General features: G+C 37.1%; 1 long non-coding RNA gene across 8 annotated transcripts; it reads right to left on the reverse strand.

Annotated features, from left to right (window-relative positions):
• Window positions 1-3,076: 3,076 nt before the first annotated feature.
• Window positions 3,077-6,587, reverse strand: LOC108510975 (uncharacterized). 8 transcript variants are annotated; one of them, XR_016398512.1, is made up of 6 exons: window positions 6,374-6,587; window positions 5,618-6,299; window positions 4,185-5,069; window positions 3,843-4,058; window positions 3,588-3,707; window positions 3,077-3,498 (listed from the first exon to the last, which is right to left on the reverse strand). It is a non-coding gene; the product is annotated as an uncharacterized LOC108510975 (long non-coding RNA). The 8 variants fall into 8 exon arrangements; XR_016398511.1 differs by having other exon boundaries at window positions 6,155-6,299; window positions 6,374-6,584; XR_016398514.1 differs by having other exon boundaries at window positions 4,185-4,256; window positions 6,155-6,299; window positions 6,374-6,581.
• Window positions 6,588-19,174: the final 12,587 nt, after the last annotated feature.

Consider the following 19,174-nt stretch of genomic DNA (forward strand, 5'->3'; position numbering starts at 1 on the left):
CAATTTCTAAAAGCATAAGTCAATTAATGCATATATAGACATGATATCTAGAAATTAATATTTAAAGATTTTAATCATGCCACAATAAGATTTAAGTTATTGACTTTGCTTAGCTAATTTATGAGAGAGGTCTCTAAAATTACCGATTCATTCTGCATTCTTCAAGTCAAATACCTACTAGATTTCTTATGTATGAACTTTTGGCTGAAGAAGGTCCTCTCTCTTGTTTGCAGGTGAATGTTTATTGTATCTTACATGGAGATATCCTTCAAGTTGAAAGCTCTCATTTTCTTGCTCAAGGATCCTGCATTATTAACAAAATTCTTTTCTTTCTTGAAGGAAAGTCATTAGTTTCTTCAAGATACAAAACATTCATATAGCATATTTCTTAACTAGGTGACTCAATCGTAAGATATGACAACAATTGAATGTTGAGTCATTTTACTCAAGTGATTGCCAAATATAAGCAAACACATGTCACTTGAACTTAAGAGATAGTTTCATTAACCAAGAAGGTTCAAAGACAAGCATGTGAAGCAATAGGAAGATTTATCGAGGTCAAATCAATTTTTATTTTCAGAATCAATTGAGCTTAGATTCTATTTGCTTAAGATAATTATTAATAAGACATGTTAGCTAAGTTTTAATCAACTTTATCTTAAACAGTTGTTTCTATCAAAATTCTGATTATGATTTATTTGTTATCAATAAAATATGATTCATTAAAGTTAGATTGAAGTCTTGCACAAGGTCACATAATGAGCATACAATCTGGTCTACTAGCTGCATGATAAAATAATTATTCTATCATGCTTCAATACAGCTTTAAAACAATAGATCTACTTTGCTCATCCTTTTCAAATTCTACAAGATGGGGTCATAGACATACCTTCTTCATGCCAATCTTCTATAAGAGTTTTCTTGTGGACTAACTTTGGTCAATGAAGATCCCCTTTCTTGTTTGTCTTAATTTGGAGTTTGAGAGAAGATGTTAATTCATTCATCATACATATTTCAATACTCACCTTACATGAGCTAAGTAAAATCTTCATATAACTCTTCATTAGTAGAACCAAAAATGATGTCATCAATGCATACTTTGAGCAAATAAGATATCACAAATTCTTCTTTTTGATGTATAGATTTATCACTATTACTTTCTATCAAAAAGGTTACTTAAGCTTTTATATCATGCTTTTGATGCTTGTTCCAAATTATATATTGCTTTAACATATTTGTAATGAGTGTTTTCAAATATGGTGGTTATTTAACATAGATCTCCTTTTTAATGAAATAACCACATAGGAGTGCATTCTACACATTCATTTGACAGAATATAAAGCTCATGAAGCAAGCAAATGATAATGGTGATCTTTACTTCTAATCATGCAAGGATTTCATCAAGATCTAATTCATCTTTTCTTGATTGAATCTTTTAGTAGTCACCAATTTTTCTTCATTAAGTGCATTTCTGAAAACTCAATTTGGTTCTAATTATTAACAAGTTTTCCGATTTTATCGGCAAGATTTCAAATTCTCTCTCTTTTAAAAAATGATTTAGTTTAACTTGACCAATTATAATCTTGCTCATTTTTCTTAAGGTGTTTTAGTTTTAGATTGTTATATGCAAGCAAAAAGATTAACATATACACATATAATCTGATTTTAGTGACTTGATGAAAGATCATTAGTCTTATAAAGAATAAAATGAATTGATATTTCTACAACTAGGATCTTTTCATTGAATATTCTATATGCATTGCTTGATGAATGATATCCAAGATAGAAGTATCTTTATCAGATTTGGCATTATTTTCAAAAGAACATATCAAGCATAACGTGTATGACTGAAAAATATGAAAGATATGCAATGGTTCATTTTCCATTTTTCAGAAGATCAAAAGGAGTTTTCATCAAAAAATAGATCTAATAGAAATCATATGTATGACAAGCAGTGATGATAGCTTTTAAAAATTATTTAAGTAGATGACTATCATACACAATTGTCTTTTTCATTTCTTCAAGAATTCTATTAACCCTATTTTACTTAAGGTGTCCTTGGTGCTGAAATAATTAATTTATGTATAAACTTTATCAGGATTTTGGTTTTCAACACTGTGCCATGATACCTTCACAGTTTGGAAACCTTTATCATTTGAAACACTTTTACAAGATTTAGCAAACACAGAAAATATTTCAATTTTATTTGCCAAGAACAAATCCAATGTAAGCTTTTGAAAACTTAGTGATGGAAACAACATCTTTAGATTTAGAAATTGATTCTTGTTTGTTTCCTTAGTTAACATGCATAGCAAACTTTGACCTTTCAGAAGATAATCTAAGTAAGGCAATGGCAAGGTCTTTTGAGATTAAGTACATACTAGCATGAGTTGATTTTATATGCCAAAGATGGTTTCTTTAATCTTGGTATTCATAGTGCATATATTCAAAAGCATACCAAGTACACATTAACATATCTATGATCAATAAACAATAATGCCATGGATAAAAACTCTCAATCAACACTACAAAATAATTGATATCTCCCGGCGCTATATTTGGCCTATACCGACGCTTTTAAGCGTCGGCGAATTTCTCACCCACGCTCCCCAAAGCGTGGCTCCGACGTCGGGCAGGTGGGCGTGGGGCCGGTTTAGGCCGACGCGTGAAGAAAGCGTCGGCGGTCTATGCCGACGCTTTTAAGCGTCGGCTAAGGTGGCATATGCCGACGCTTTTAAGCGTCGTTAAATAAGGTGGCATATGCCGACGCTTTTAAGCGTCGGCAAGCTTCAAAGGCGTGCCAGTTTCCCAGTGTTGTGCCGACGCTTTTAAGCGTCGGCAAACTTCAAAGGCGTGCCAGTTACTCAGTGTTGTGCCGACGCTTTTAAGCGTCGGCAGCAAACTTCAAAGGCGTGCCATTTTTTCCGTGTTGTGCCGGTCGCTTTTGTCGACGCTTAAAAGCGTCGGCAAATGATTTTTTTAAAAAAAAAAATTATAAAAGTAATTTTTAATACCCTGTACACATTATATTCTAACAAAACAAATACACTAAATCACATATATAACAAAATACACGTCACAAACAAGAACTTTGATTACATTCATATTATAATATTTGATTACATTGTACTTCAAAAACATTCTAAAAATATACATCTCAAATTCCTAAGTACACAATCTACGATATGGGGGCTATATTTTAAAGTTAATACTAGTATATAACCTGCATGATGCATAAGGTACAATTTTTGTTCCTTCTTCCAACTATTCTTCAAATACAATATAGCAATATAATAATTATAACAAACAGAAGGCTTCAATAATTCTATTGCACATTAAACAATTAACTTTAATGATGGCCGAGTAGAAGCCCCCATCATTTTCCGCTGTGTATATCTTTCTGTCAGTCTCAACATCAAAAATAGTCACCACATTTTCCGCTGCTGCTGCTAAATACTGTCCAATGTAAGGCTGAAACCTAACTTGCACTGTACCACCCTGTTTGACCAACAATAAAGAATTAATACATGAGCACAATTAACTACAACCAAAGGTGAACATATAAAAGCATAATCATGAAAACTAACCTTAGAAACACGTGAGCATGAAAACTGGGCTGGTTAAGAGTCCTAGGCTTCAGAGAAGCATTAACAAAAAAGAGCTATTGGAGATAAAGAAAATGCATGCTCTGTTTGATCCAGTGATCCCTGCACGATGGTTGAAACAACTGAATTGGCATCAGTCTTGTTGGTTTCAATGCCAGTTGGCATCTCTACCAACAGCATAGTGTAAATGGAGGCAGGGCCATCTGCTGCCCTGAAATAGGATTTGCTGTTAGTTACCTTCAGGAGTCCTGGGCTTTGCTGTTAGCCGCCTTCAGTACTTTTAATCCTCTTGGAGTGTAAGATCATCCCTATTAAAATATAAGAAAAATGCTTGTTATTCGCCAGATAAGCACCGAAGACAGCTACACTTGAAACCAAAACCTTCAGCAAGAATTTTCTGCCGAGCCTCATAACCCATGCTAACATCAATATAGCAGATCCGCAGTTCCTCACCTAAACCAGTTAAAATATTAATTAATTATCAAGACAATTAGCTTCCATTCATAGTAGAAAAGAAAAGGATAGTATAATGCAAATAGTTCATAAGGTAACTGGAACAAAGATTGTGCCTTAACAGACCTGCTTCGATGTCATGGACAGCCTTCAATTTTGCATTTGCATTCTCTATCCATAATATATGTGTATTTGGATCTGGAAAAAAAAATAACAATTGTTTAGCTTATCTATTTCTTTTCCACAACAAAGTGTTGGATACAGATGCCAAAGTTAATATGACGGAATTCAAAATGCATACAAGAGCACCTACAAGAGCACCTTATGCTCATTTTGAGTTTATAAAATACTTATCCACCAAGTAGCACAAGATCTGTAATAGATATTTTGTAAGCCTAATGCAATGTTTGTTTGGAATAATAAAGGCTAGAATGGAATTGATATTCCAACTTCGGTCTGATTCCAACATTTGGCATACATGCTGGCAAGGGAGAAAATGAGGTGGAAGAAGGAATATGGATAGGAGACAGGCCTCTCAGAACCTACACCAGGTGGAACACAGGAAACATCGAGCACATGTCAAAGGCTTATGAGGTTCCATATCAAAATAAATCACCTGAAGGCAGGCACATAACTTCCCAATAGATTTCACCGGACTATTATGGTGGGACTTACAGACCCTAGGATACCCCCCCCTGCAAAGGGCACTCCATCTGCTTACCCTTCCTGTAGTTTATAAGCAGCCCACAGAAGTAACTTGAAGCCCTCGTGTCAGTCCAAAAACGTAGGGCAAGCACTTCACGATTGTAAGTGCCACTCCCAAGCGAGGCTCAACCACAAAAATTTACATGGTTTCCATCTTCTATAGACAAATTACTCTTATCTTTGCCACCTGATACGTCAAGTTAGTGTTGTAGATATTGGAAGGTCAAATGCAGTGGGAAATCGGAGACCAGAGCCTTTGAACTTTGATACAGGGCATAACCAACAAAAGATGTTAGGCCCTAGTGCCTGCAGGAAAAATTGATTTGAAGTTAATCAATAGCGTAATGACCAGATATCAGATATCCAGGTGCATGATCTCCCCTGAGCTCATATATATAAACAGTCAAACATGAAACAAACTTGTGTTGCGCACTTTAAAGAAGACACATGATTTAAGGACCAACCAATGGCTACCCTTTAAAATTAAGCCTTCAATTGGAACCATGATAAACTTGTAGCTCAAAATACAAAATGCCTTGAAAGCTAACTAGCCTGAACTGAGAGCAAGTGCAGTTGTAGTGAAGCAGAACCCTTAATGTTTAAAGAGTGAAAGAAACAAGGAAAGAAGTCATCTAGCGTGCACAACATCTTAGTTCGAAAAGATCCACATAAGAGTGACCGTCCTCTTCTCCAATGTAAACTTCACAGAACCATAAAATAAAGTAGATGCTAAGCAACAATAACAAAAGTATATGATTGAAATAATGTTGACCTTGAAAGTAGCAATAGAACATATCCAAGATAGGACAAGCAGGGATTAATACGAGTGAAAAATGTCTATGCTATCACCATACCAATGATCTGTCAAGTTGATAAATGTCCAAGAAGCTCCAACATTAGTACTGCTGTATACAAGAGCAAAGCCTTGATTCATCACCGGTTTATACGACTACCACAAACTACAGCAGCAGATCAAACCAAGCCCAAAAATTCCAAGTTTACTGAGCAAAAAGCCAAACAACAAAGAAAGAATAGCACCAATTCTCATCGTATCAAAAATTAGCATCAGCTGAAAATCAGCATCACTAACTCTTAAAAGCCATGGCAACCCTCCAATTTCAATCAGCATATCATCATGCACCAACCAGACTTGTCAAAACCATAGATAAACCCATAAACAAAACACAGAAACATTGACAAACATTTCTTCCTTCCCAACAAAACCAGGATCGACCGAGTCAGAGACCTGGTAGCATCGACATCCAACAAAACCAAATATAATAAATCTACATAAATAACAGAGGATCTAAGTGAGGAAAGCATTAGATCAAGGCCGCAAGAATTTGAGATCTAAGAAGGGGAGTGGTGTGGGGTACAACAACATAGCTTACTTATGAGCGCTATACTGGTGTTCCATTCTCATCAGTTCCTCGGAAGAGAAGGGGGCGGATTTGTGGGGAAGGGCGCACATGCTCCTCGCCCCAATCGCCCTTCCCAGCATCCATTGCAACGATCTCTTGGTCGCAATCATTTGATCTGCTCAGCAGCAGGAGGAGGAGGAGGAGGAGGACGAGCAGCAGCAGCAGCAGGAGGAGGAGGAGGAGGCTTACCTCAGAGGAGAAGGAGGAAGACGGCAGCGGGGAAGCACCGGCTCGCGATGGAGGTGGGAAGTCGGCGCGCGCACAAGTAGGGCATCGACCGAATTTTAGAGGGGGCTGGGCGAACGGAAGGAGGAAGACGGCAGCGGGGAAGCACCGGCTCTCGATGGAGGTGGGAAGTCGGCTCTCGATGGAGGTGGGAAGTCGGCTCTCGATGGAGGAGAGGGGGCTGGGCGAACGGTTTTCTAACGACGCTTTTATGCGTCATCGTATTTTAATCTTTTTCCGACGTTTTTAAGCGTCGTTGTATGTAAACCTTAGCGTCGGCAAAGGCTGGATCTGAGCCAAACTTTTCCGACGCTTTCTCCTAGCGTCGGGATAAAAGAGTCGGCAAAGCTCATATTTGTTGTAGTGCAAGCATATAGAGAATTCATAGAGTTATTCTTAATAAATTGATTAATCATTTAGCAACTTATCCAATAGTGAGTAAAGCATACTATAAAATGAAGTGATTTGATTATATTTCCAAAAGTATTTTTTATATCACAAAATTGATCAATACTTGCAATTCAAATTTTAATCAAATACTAAAGCAAAAATAATGATGAGATGCAAGGATTACTGATTTCATTATTATTATTTTTTATTTAAAATTATTTTTCATAAGTATATTTTAAGTTTCATTTTTGACGTGTGTCTAGAGCACCCATTTGTATGAAAGTTCTATTTGTTCCATGGGTATCTTGGCACACCTATGTCTACATCCTCATAATTTCATTTTGGGTACCCAAGCTTGCTTGGGTCCTTGAGAGTTAGGACATATGGTTCCTTTTGGAACCCAAATCTGTTTAATAGTAATAACTTTTCCATTTGATTTAATTGTACTAGAACTATAGGTAAGGTTGTTATGTCCATTCTTTTGATGTTTGAAATACGTTATCCTTTTTGATGATTTGCTTGACAAATTTAAAACCTTTTTCTTTTGGGATTCATTGCTAAGTGAAGGAGTTAAGCCAAATTTTGATTTATCAAAATCAGCATGTTGGCTTTCAAACATCATTTTTAATCTTTCTGAACTTACAGTGAACTTGTTAATAAGAGATTTCAGTTGGTCAACTTCTTCACTCAAGTTTTGGTTTGTTTTGATTAAGCTATGATTTTTCTGAATCAATTCTTCTGAATTTAACCTTAAGCTTTTATTTTCAGAATTTAGTTTGTCTTGTATTTCAGCAATATAATTTCTTTCTTTTGAAATTTGCAAATTTAGCTTTTTAAGATTTTTATTTTCATAGCTAATTTTCTACATTCACCATACAAATCATGAAAAGCATTTAAAAGTTCATCAAAAGAAAATTCTTCTTGAAAATTATTTGATGTAAAAGTAGATTCAGATTTTACCTTATCTTCTTGTGCCATAAAGCAAAAGTTAGTTACCTCTTGTAGTTCTTTGGAGCTAATATATCATTGTTGCTCCTAGCTTTCATTTCCTTGCTTGACTCTTCCTTGGTCAAAACTTTCTTCCTTTTTATCTCTTTCTTTCTTTCTTCTTGCTTCCTCTTCTTCTTTGTCTTTAGGAAGCTTTTGAATTTTTTTGTTGTTCTTTCTTCCTCGAGTCGACTCGGGTTTACTTGGAGTCGACTCGACTGACTTGAGAGTCGACTCGAGATCTTCGGGAGACGTCTCGTTCTCAGAGGCCTAAAAGATGATTCTCTGTCTTTTGAACTGTTCTGCCTCGGAGTCGACTCGGGCCTTGTCGGAGTCGACTCGGTTAACTTAAGGGTCGACTCTGAAATACTTGGAGTCGACTCGTTCACAGGATCTCCAAAACTAAGTCTCTGTTTTTCTCTAGGAGTCGACTCGTTCACAGGATCTCCAAAACTAAGTCTCTGTTTTTCTCTAGGAGTCGACTCGGACAACCTGGGAGTCGACTCGGCTGAGGTGGGAGATTCAACACCTTTTTCTGCAGTCTCATTGTTAGTATGTAATTGAAGCACATGTGAGCTAATCTGAGATTTATCATAAATATTTTCTAAAGTATCCCAGATCTCCTCAGCAGATAAGCATGCAGAAATTTCATTAAACTTCGTTTCATGAATAGCACAATATAATATGTTCATAGCATTAGCATTCAATTGTGCTAAGTCCTTTTCATTAATAGTTTGAGAGAGTGTGTGAAGGTCATTTATTATGATTTTCCATAAATAATAGTTTTGTGATTGAATAAAAATGCGCATGCGTGCTTTCCAATATGTGTAGTTTATGCCATTAAACAGTGGAGGTCTATCAATTAATTGTCCCTCTCCTAGAAAACTATCTATTTGAGTTGTCATGATCTTTGGCTCTTGATCGTGAGATCAACAATTAATCTTGAGCACCTGCTCTGATACCACTTGTTGCCCAAGATGACAACCCAAGAGGGGGGGTGAATTGGGTTTTCTAAAAATTGTGTTTCCTAATTTTTTACTTTAAATTGAATGTAGCGGAATGATAAGATGTTACTTACTTAAGCTCTAGGTAATTATAAGTAATGCAGTGACAAACTAAGCTAGAGCAATTATACTATGACTTTAGGACGCAATTGATCCTAAATTAACTTATAGTTGTATGATCAATTTAATCTATGTAAATTGTAAGAATAGAGTGAAAGCTAAGCAAGTTCTAAACAATCTCTTATACGCAATTAGGAAATAAAGCTAGAGATATTACACAGTCAAGTATGTATGTAAGGCATGAAACGCAAGAAATAAGGCATCACAAACACAAAGATATATAGTGGTTCGGTGCACCCCAGCACCTACATCCACTCCCCAAGACCTCTTGGGAATTTCACTATAATCCCTCAGATTACAGTCGGTTGTTTTACAAGCTCACAACCCAACTTGTTGTTTTGCGAGATCACAACGAACTCGGTCGGTTTTCACAGGCTCACCGACTAGAACCAACCGATTGTTTTCACGGGCTCACAATCCAACCCAGTTGGTTTTCCCAAAGGCTCACCAACCACAACCTTACAACGATTGTTTTCCGGGTTCACAATCAACCCAGTTGGTTTTCCCAAAGGCTCACCAACCACAACCTTACAACGATTGTTTTCCGGGTTCACAATCAACCCAGTTGGTTTTCCCAAAGGCTCACCAACCACAACCTTACAACGTTGGTTTTTCCCTTTGGCTCACCAACAAACCTTAACCCCTTGATTCAATCCCTTGATTGAATCAAGTTACAAGATATTAGAGCAAGAATTTAAATCAAATACAAGCTTCTCAAATAAGCAAATATAGCAAATATAAACAAGTAAAGTAAAGAGAAGAAGCCCTCAAACAAATTTGTAGATGAAGGAACTCGGCTTCTTCTTTACTTGACCCTCTTCTGATTTTGCACGAAGTAGAGGATCACCGAGGCAGCACACGGATGGAGAGGAAGCTTTGGGATTCACTTGGATGCTCTTCTTCTCTCTATTTTGCTTTGAATGACCCTTTTGTGCTTTTGGGAGATTTTCCTTGTAATCACTTTGAAATCTCTTCCCTAAATGTTCTCTCCCACTTCCATACCCTCTTCCCTAGCTCTCCTCTTAATTTTATAGCTTTAGAGGGAGTGGAAACAAAAATCTAGCCGTTAGAGACAAAAATAGAGCCGTTGGAATCAAGAAAAAACTAGCCGTTATGCCTCCCAGCGTGCTGGAGTCGACTCGGCTGAAGTTGGAGTCGACTCGGCTGAAATAGGAGTCACTTGTGAATAGTAGTCTGTCGGCACTGTAGCTGGGAGTCGGCTCCGCACTGTAGCACTGAAGTTGGAGTCGACTCGAGATCACTGTAGCGCTGAAAATCAACTTTCTGTTTTTTTGTTTGTTCTCAGTCGGAGTCGACTCGTAGAGTATCGGAGTCGACTCGAGCACTGTTTCTTGAAACTCTAGAGTGCCAGAGTCGACTCTAAACTTCCCGGAGTCGACTCGAGGACTATTCTTTTGAATCTTTCTTTGAATTTGCTCCTTCAACTTGAATCCTTTGAACTTGAAACTTGGGCCAATGAAGTGAAGCTTTCTTCCAACTTTTTTTGAGAGAATTTGAGGCCTTCTTGTATTTTTCAACTTGCTATGTTCCTTGCAAAATAAATTATCTTTCTTCTTGCAACACAAACATTAGTAATTATACTTCAAGGTTTTGTGATCATCAAAATCAATCTTTAGCTCAATCTTTGGGTCATCAGAGGTGCTTAGCAAATTTAAGATTTTTAAGATCGAAGCTGAGAACCAACAGAAGAAGAAAATTAAAATTCTTAGATCAGATTGGGGAGGTGAATATATATCAAATGACATAACTCAATTTGTGAAGATCATGGAATCATTCATGAAGTGACTGCACCCTATTCTTCCCAATCAAATGGAGTAGCAGAAAGGAAGAATATGACTTTAATGGATATGGTTAACTCCATGCTTATAAGCTCAGGAGTACCAAAGAATTTGTGGGGGGAAGCTCTAGTTTCAGCCTGTTATATATTCAATAGGATTTCCTCTAAAAATAATGATCTAACCCCATATGAAGTTTGGAAACATAGAAAACCTAATCTTAGCTATTTGAAAGTGTGGGGGGTGCTTGGCAAAAGTGAAAATACCTGATTTTAAAAGAAAGAAAATATGACCTAAAACAGTGGTGCTATATTTATAGGATATGCAGCCAATAATAATGGCAATAGATTTCTGGTGATTAATTCAGAAGAAAGTAATATTAGTAACAACACTATCATAGAAGCCAGAGGTGCAACATATTTTGAAGACATATTTCCACTTAGGACTAGAGTAGATAGTGGTATAGCTAGTAGCTCAAGTAGAATAAGGATAAGAGAAACAGAAGTAGATCTATAGGATTTACAATTTTATGATTTAAATCTATTAAATGAGTAGATTTATTTTGTGTTAAAATAGATTTATTTTGATGTCGAATAATATATAAATAAATATATATATATATATATATTATTTCTTTTAAGAGTTTCTATTAATTGTACTTTAAGATTCATTTGTTTATTTAGATAATATATTGCCAACAGAGTAATCATAGAGTTTCCAAATCAATAACGTAGCACTCTTATCAAACCCAGATTACACATTGGTTTGATGAATTCCACACTCCAATTCGTAATATACGTATATATACCAAGCAATATGTACTTTGAATGGAAACATTGAAAAAAGACAGAGGACATAGGAAAGGCATTATCTGTTTCACATGTTATTCATTAATTTTTTGTGTCATAAGAGATTAATTAGGATGAAGCATATAATAGTCAAATCATTAATCCTTTTCAAGACAAAACAATAATGATGATATAGTTGAAGCTGGATCCACCTATGATAACATATATTCCATGATTGATAAATATCTTCACAGTTAAAACACGAAGGTAGGATCCAAATCAATGAAAACACGACAGTAGATGGTAAATTCGACAAACCTCTAACATGTTATGATATGCTGCCAAGAATCATGCGTCAAGCCTGTCCCACATCCATCCCATTAGGCAACCTCAGCCAAACCCCTTTGATAAGCAGGGTGAATAAACGACGCAACTTGGACCGTTATGTATGATGCAAGTTGCAAACTTCTTCCAATCTACCACATTGTAAGTGATATGAGAAGATCTTCTGCTCCATTCGAAGGAAAACAACATCCATATCTGGATGAAATTCCAAGATACGAATATTTTGTGTTTCAGGGATCCCATGTTTCTGTAACATAGCGCTGGTATTAATGCAATGCTTCAACACTCATTCAACATGACGGTAGTCCTTCAACATCCAGACCTTTATCTCCTCCTTGCTTTGCAGCATATAAAGCAAATAACGCCCCGAGTGACCAAAACATTCTATCCCATCAGATTCATTTTGATCGATTGTGCGGCAAACCTTTCCCTCTGGATCAATTCCTAAGGCTTGGTTCAGACCGTTTGTAACATAGAAAATTTCATGCAAGGGAGTAGCCTGCGGTTTGTGATACTTTTTGGCATCGGAGATTTCGCTCGCGGCCACTCGTCTGTCTTACTCGAGAAGATCATAAACCTTAGGATCTGATAAGAGAATGCCAGATGCAGCACGAGGGAGGTTATTCTGATAGCAGGGATTGGAGAAAAGAGCGAGCCAGGACTTGGAGCGGAAAAAGGACTTGGCCGGCGGGCGTGAAAGGGTCTCCAACACAAGATCATCCATCCGTTTGGCAACACAGCAAACCATCATCTTGTTGTGGAGAGAGGAGACTTCTTCCTTACTCTCTTCCGATAGGGCTCAGTTTTGGATGGTAGGAAAGAAGGGTTGATTCTTTATTAGGATGTCGACCCTCCGAGGCTCTCTATAAGGCTATGCTTGAGAAGGACAAGAGTTGTCTCTTTCGTGCGAAAGAAGGATTCATCTTCCTTCAAATGGATCCATCATTGGATGGTACAATGACCGTTGATCTATGCAACTGGATGAGCGAAAAAAGTTTACCTTCAAGGTTAATTTTTGTCACCAACATCTTGCGCGCGCCCTGTATTTTGTTTTGGTGTGTCTAGAATCCACGGCGAGCGCCCAACATCTAGTACCTGGGCTGCAGGTCTTTCTTTTTTTCTTTGGTAAAACTGAATAATTATTGCATTATTTTTGAATACATACAGCCACGAGAATTAGTATGAAAAATGTTCAACAACTTAGTGGGAGCTAAGAAAATTAAAATTTATAAAATAGTTATTAAATAATTGACCATGTACACCGCAATTCAACCTGCTGCTGCGCTATTTTTCTTCCAGTGAATATGTGTCATCTCAAAAAAAAAAAAAAAAAAAAAAAAAGAGAAATTTTGAGTAAGCATTCAAAACTAGTGAAATCATATTTTTTGAGGAAAAAATCCAGATAAAAGAATTTATGTCATGCAATTTCAAAATATAGGGAGCTAAAGCATCTTTAAGGGTGCTTAAGGGCCTAGTTATACTCTCTACTTTTCCACCTCAAATTGCTAAATTAAGATATGGAGTGTGCTGCCTGGATTACTAGCAAAGATTTCAAAAGATTAGATGAGTACTTAAAATATATGAACACCTTAACAAAATCTTCAAAAAATAATCTTTAATAATTATTGTCATTTGATTGGAGGTACTTGACCTGTTGGAAATCCTTACCCAAAAAATTCATAAACTGATGTTTCCCTGTCATGCGCATGTCATCACCGTACTCGAAAATGTAAGAAGTCAAACAAACAGTCTGAAAACTCGAAAATGGAACCTAGACTAATTTTGCACACAACACTGCTCAACACAATTTAGCTCCCCCCACCATATGTAGCACAAGCTTCTGAATATTTCCTAAGTATTCATTAATGTCATTTAGGTCACCCTAACATTGGTATATACACACTTCGAAACTCGCTACCCGCAAAAGTCCACTCTAGTGAAAATGAATTTACAAAACAATGGAGACTTCAAATTAATGGAGCAATCGATAACCTGTTGATAAAAGATTTTGTAATTGACAGGACAACAATGTAACTGTAAATCAATCACCACAGGCAAGCCCCTCAACACATTCACGGACATGTACACCTTTATACCTATTAAGCTCAATGATCCAGGTAAGCATCATTTGTTGATAAGTTAATAAACAATGACGCATCACATCTATGGTCCTACCATAGTTTACTGTAACATCACTACAAGAAAATACACTTTTAGCGACCACTTTCGGTGACTAAATGAATAGTAGTCGCTGCAAATAAGGTTATTTGCGACCAACATCCTTGTTAGTTACTGAATGATTGTCCTACACCGGCTAAATACATATTTGGTCGCGGAATATCAAAATCAAGTTGGCGGGGTGGAGGTAAAACGTGGCGGGGTGGAGGTACATATTTAGTTACTGAATGATTGTCCAAATGATCAGAGTAGCAAGGAAGAGAATGCAAAAAAACATGGCAGCATTTTGATCTTAAGCTACAAAGTCCCTCCAAAAATAGGACTACCTCCATACATATCAAACGTTTCCTTGCCTGCATCTCAAGAACAATTTTCAAGCTTAGAAAAAAAAGGCATGAGAGAATGAGAGGATGAAGGACAATTTACTTTTACAACAACAAAGGGACAATTTACTTCATCAAGATTGATGGAAAAAATATTAGACATCTCAACCTCGAACCGAATTGGACCGACCTCCTTGACCTCGGTCATAAACCGAGGTGAGAAACTTCGGCCCCAACCAAAGAGCCGACTAGCTAAGAAGTCAATCGACATGTACCGGCAAAGGCTGATGGTTTCTACAATCGGCAGTTATGGTAGCTCTGCATTCGGCGCGTGGTCATTATGCCACCCATACAAAATGATGCCCACGTCGTAAACATATGACTGGCCATTGCCTGGCAACTGGTGCAGGTCACATCAATCCAGATAAACGACAAAATAGACTCTCTTATATAAAGAGGTAGTGTGGGGACCTCAAGTATGCAACATCTATCACCCCTCAAATTTAGAATATAACACGATCATGCTATCGAGGGATAGAACCCAAGATAACACGAAGCCAATATTATATTTAGCTATCAAATCCATTTCAAACAAAATATAATAAATAAAAGTCTAAGTTTATTATCCATTAAATGGAACCAATATTGGTTTACAACATCTAGATCAAAACATAAATACCAACCCATAATCCTCAAAATTTAGAAAATCATTAACTATAAATTTATAGCCAACTTAAAATACTAAAATTTTTCTACAAATTGTCAAGTTTACTAGCGCGAACTTCAAGCCTGGACCATCCTTCGTTCATCTCGACCCTATTCATATGGAGAGAAAAAATAAAAATAAAAATAAAAATAGAGATATATAAGCAACACAGCTCAACAAGTAAACTTTTTACTATCTTATCGGATCAAGCATAAGTTTTTGTATGAATTGATGCTTCATAAAGTGAAAATAATAATTATTGCAAGATAGAATATTTTATAGTATCAAATAATAAAATAAGTCATAAAGTCAATCATGCATGCAATATCATCAATATATCATAAACATGGTTCTAGGTGTGTAGCATAAGATCATAAATATTTACTATTTGACTATATCATCGATCAAATTACTACTCTCAGACTAAATACTAAGATCGCTATTATACCCATGACAGAGCCATAATCGACAAAATACCAATTACTATTATCCGTTGGCAAGATCGTATGCCAACTACTATTACTCGCTGGTAGGATCGTATGCCAACTACTATTACCCACTGGCAGGATCATATGCCAACTACTATACCAGCTAGCAGGGTTGTATGCCAACTAGTATTACCTGCTAGCAAGATCGTATGGAACTGGTTGTCAATCTACCCTACTTTGAAGGGCCATATATAGCTATTTGTGAGTCTTTTTGCCATAGTTCTTAAAATAATTTTTTTTTAACTTACATTTTCTTAAATCATATACGAATAAAATACTAAATGGTTTTATAAAGTTCGTAGTGTATAAATAAGCCTTTAATAGTAAATTAATTATGAAATTATTTCTTTCATAACAAAATATAAATTTCGTATATATACAGAGTTCATTTTTTTATAAATAATTCATTATTCTTAAAATACGAAGGAAACCATTATTTTGCAATAAATCATGAGTTTCATAATATTCTACGCTTGATCCTTGACTTTAAGAAAATATGATATCATCAATATTTAATACTATTTTTGTATTTTCATAATACCAAAAATTAAGTCGGGCTCATCTTGGACTTCGAGAACGAGTATGGTGACTTGGCTGCATTTGATCCACCAAGTTACTCGATGCACGAGTCTGCTATTGCTAGTTAGTAGCTATCTGCTCAAGATTCTAGATGGCTATAGTCAGCATTTGAACCTACTATATGAGTAGACGAAACTGCTTAGCCATAACTGGCAACTTTGGCTATGGCTCCCGCAGAAGAGGATCTCCAAGGGCTCTATGAAGAGCCGATAGACTCTAGGGATATATTCTGCTGGGTAGTTGTAGGTGTTGCTTGCATTCTCCTTGACTTCATGGCTGTAGACTATCTGCTGATAGGTCAGCTTTGCAAAGATGGGATCATGACCTTTTCTCTAGTGCCAATCTGTTGCTGCGGAAAACCAGCATGACCAACACATCGAGCTAACAAGGTCGCTAGAGTGCTCGGCTCGTGTGTCGTTAAATCATGGAGATGAGATCTCCAAGTAGAACTCCTCAAAGGGATGCCAAATTATGGAGATGAGAATCCCTAAAAATCAACAAGGATAGATTATCACACATGAAGATTTCCTAGTGAAAGGAGACCTCTTCCTTGCGGCATGAATCTCTCTTCCACGCCTTCTAATCTTCAGCCAACTGATTGCCACATGGCACTCAATGACAAGGATTCAATCTCAACTAACATAATTTAACAATTACAAACCAATTTAAGGACCCAATGCAAATAAGCTAGCCAACAAAACATAAATGAACCCAAACTACATGTGCACACCAAACTGGAATGGACTCAATCATCAAACACAAATTAACAAATTACGAACCCAAAATAAGAACTCAAATAAACCCAAAATAAAAAGACTCAATGTGACCTAATAGACCAAAATAAAATAGACTCAATCTAATGTAATTAAATACTGAAAATCATGAACCAATTTATTTTCGGGCACTCCCAAGTAAGGATCCAAACTCGACGTACGTCCATCATGACTTGGGCTCATGCTCCTGCATCAATCGAAGGCCAAGTCAAATTATTAATCCTTCTTAAGGCAAAACAATAATAATGATGTAGGTGAGCTGATTCCACATATAATAACATATACTCCACGGTTGATAAATGTCTTCACAATTAAACCATGAAGGCAAGATATTCAAATCTCTAAAAACAAAAAGACAATAGATAGTAAATTTTACGAACCTCCAACACGTTATGATCTATTGCCATGAATCGTGCATAAAGCCTGTTCCTCATCCATCCCGTCAGACAACCTCCACTACAGGAAAATCGGCCTTTTTCGACTCTTTTTTCCCGATGCTAGGAACAAGCGTCGGAAAACTTTGCCGACGCTTCAACTGAGCATCGGTAATTCTGAGGAATAAACGACGCTAAAAAGCGTCGTCGTAATCCAACAGAAAAAACCAACCCTTTTTAAAAAGGGTTGGTAATAGACGACGCTTATTAGGGTCGTCGTACTGGGAGTGCTTAAGACGACGCTTATAAGCGTCATCGTAAGGCCAATTCCTAACAAAACCAGCGACCGACGCCCCCTCCTCATTCTGCATCCCGAGCCCTAGCTCCTCTCCTCCTCCCTCCTCTCCGACGACCAGCGACCGGCCCGTGTGCTCTCCGGCAGGCTTCGAGCGACGTCCGACGCTAAACTCCTCTCTTCCTCCCTCCTCTCCGACGCCGAGCTACAACGCGACCGCAACCTCCTCTCCTCCTCCCTCCTCTGCGGCGCCGACCGGCTGATCCCATCCTCCTCCGCTCGAGAAAGAGGTATCATTTGATAACCCCACCGAATGGAAAATTTCTTGATAATTTATTGGTGGATGTGTGTAATCCGAATACTTTTGTGTTGTAGTTATGCATTCTTTGTGCTTTACATTGATAAAAAAATGTTCTATTGTCTGGTAGAAGCAAGTGAATTAGATTTTTCGATCGTGGTTGGGAGCATTGAGCAATATTTTGATAATCAAATTACATGATGGAAGCTGTGACAGTAACATCACTACAAGAAAATTGGGCATTAGCGACGCTTTTTTTGGCCATTAGCGACACTTTTAAGCGTCGGTAAAAACCATCCTGACGCTATCCCAAGCATCGGTAAATTGCAATTTAGCGACACAAACTAGCGACGCTTTAAAGCGTCGTTAAAGTCAAACTTACCGACGTTTTAAAGCGTCGCTAATAGATAACGTCCGTGATTTTAACGACGCTTTAAAGCGTCGTTAGAGTATAATTTTTTTTAAAAAAAAATTTAAAGAAATTTTAAAACTCTGTTTACAAAATCAAAGGCATACACACTAAACAAGATTATACTCATAACAAATGCAAGAATGGCACAGTGGCCATCTAGCACCTGCCATAGATTCCTCCAAAAGGGTGACAAATATTCTTGCAATCACATTATATATAATGGGAGTGGCACAGTGGTATATAATGGGAGTGGAAATTACAGAAAAGGTTCTGATACCCCCAATGTGTTGAAAAGGATGTCTGCAACTTGAAGCATGTTCGGTGTACATGTTGCTGTCGTGGACCATGCATGCTGGGTGTGTCAATGTGTAGTTAATTGGTGTTTATGTGAAGCTCCTGTTAGGTGCCAGCAAGTCACATGACATGTCAGGTTGGGACCATATATATATATATAAGCTTTGCCAAAGTCCTCACTTGCATGTCCATGCAGACACAGCATTTCTTCTTTAGTGCCCAGGCATAACCTAACCTTATTCATATTATGACATGGCAGGTTGTCCTTTGTTTTTTGGAAGGACGTTATGACATGTCAGATTGTCATTCATACCTGCATCCATAACAAATCTGTCCTGGTACTGCATGGTCGCAACCAGATTAGGATGTGAACTAGAGCTATGCCTGGAATTTAGAGTGTCCAGAGGTTTTTGAATTCAATGTTAGGTCACATTTGAATAGTGTTATTCAGAAATACATTTGAACAATCAGGCGAAAGAGCAGTGCATGCACACAGGGGGTAGATATTTATTAATTTGATAATTATAAAGTTTTCCATAATTTTTGTGCCCAGATTAAGAGAGTCTTGTTGACGAGATACACCAGGTAGGTATGGCCTAAATCTGGAGAATTGCA

Source organism: Phoenix dactylifera, chromosome 15, assembly GCF_051530095.1.
Source record: "Phoenix dactylifera cultivar Ajwa chromosome 15, Ajwa_hap1_PhDact_Kaust_v1.1, whole genome shotgun sequence".
Classification (NCBI taxonomy): Eukaryota; Viridiplantae; Streptophyta; class Magnoliopsida; order Arecales; family Arecaceae; genus Phoenix; species Phoenix dactylifera.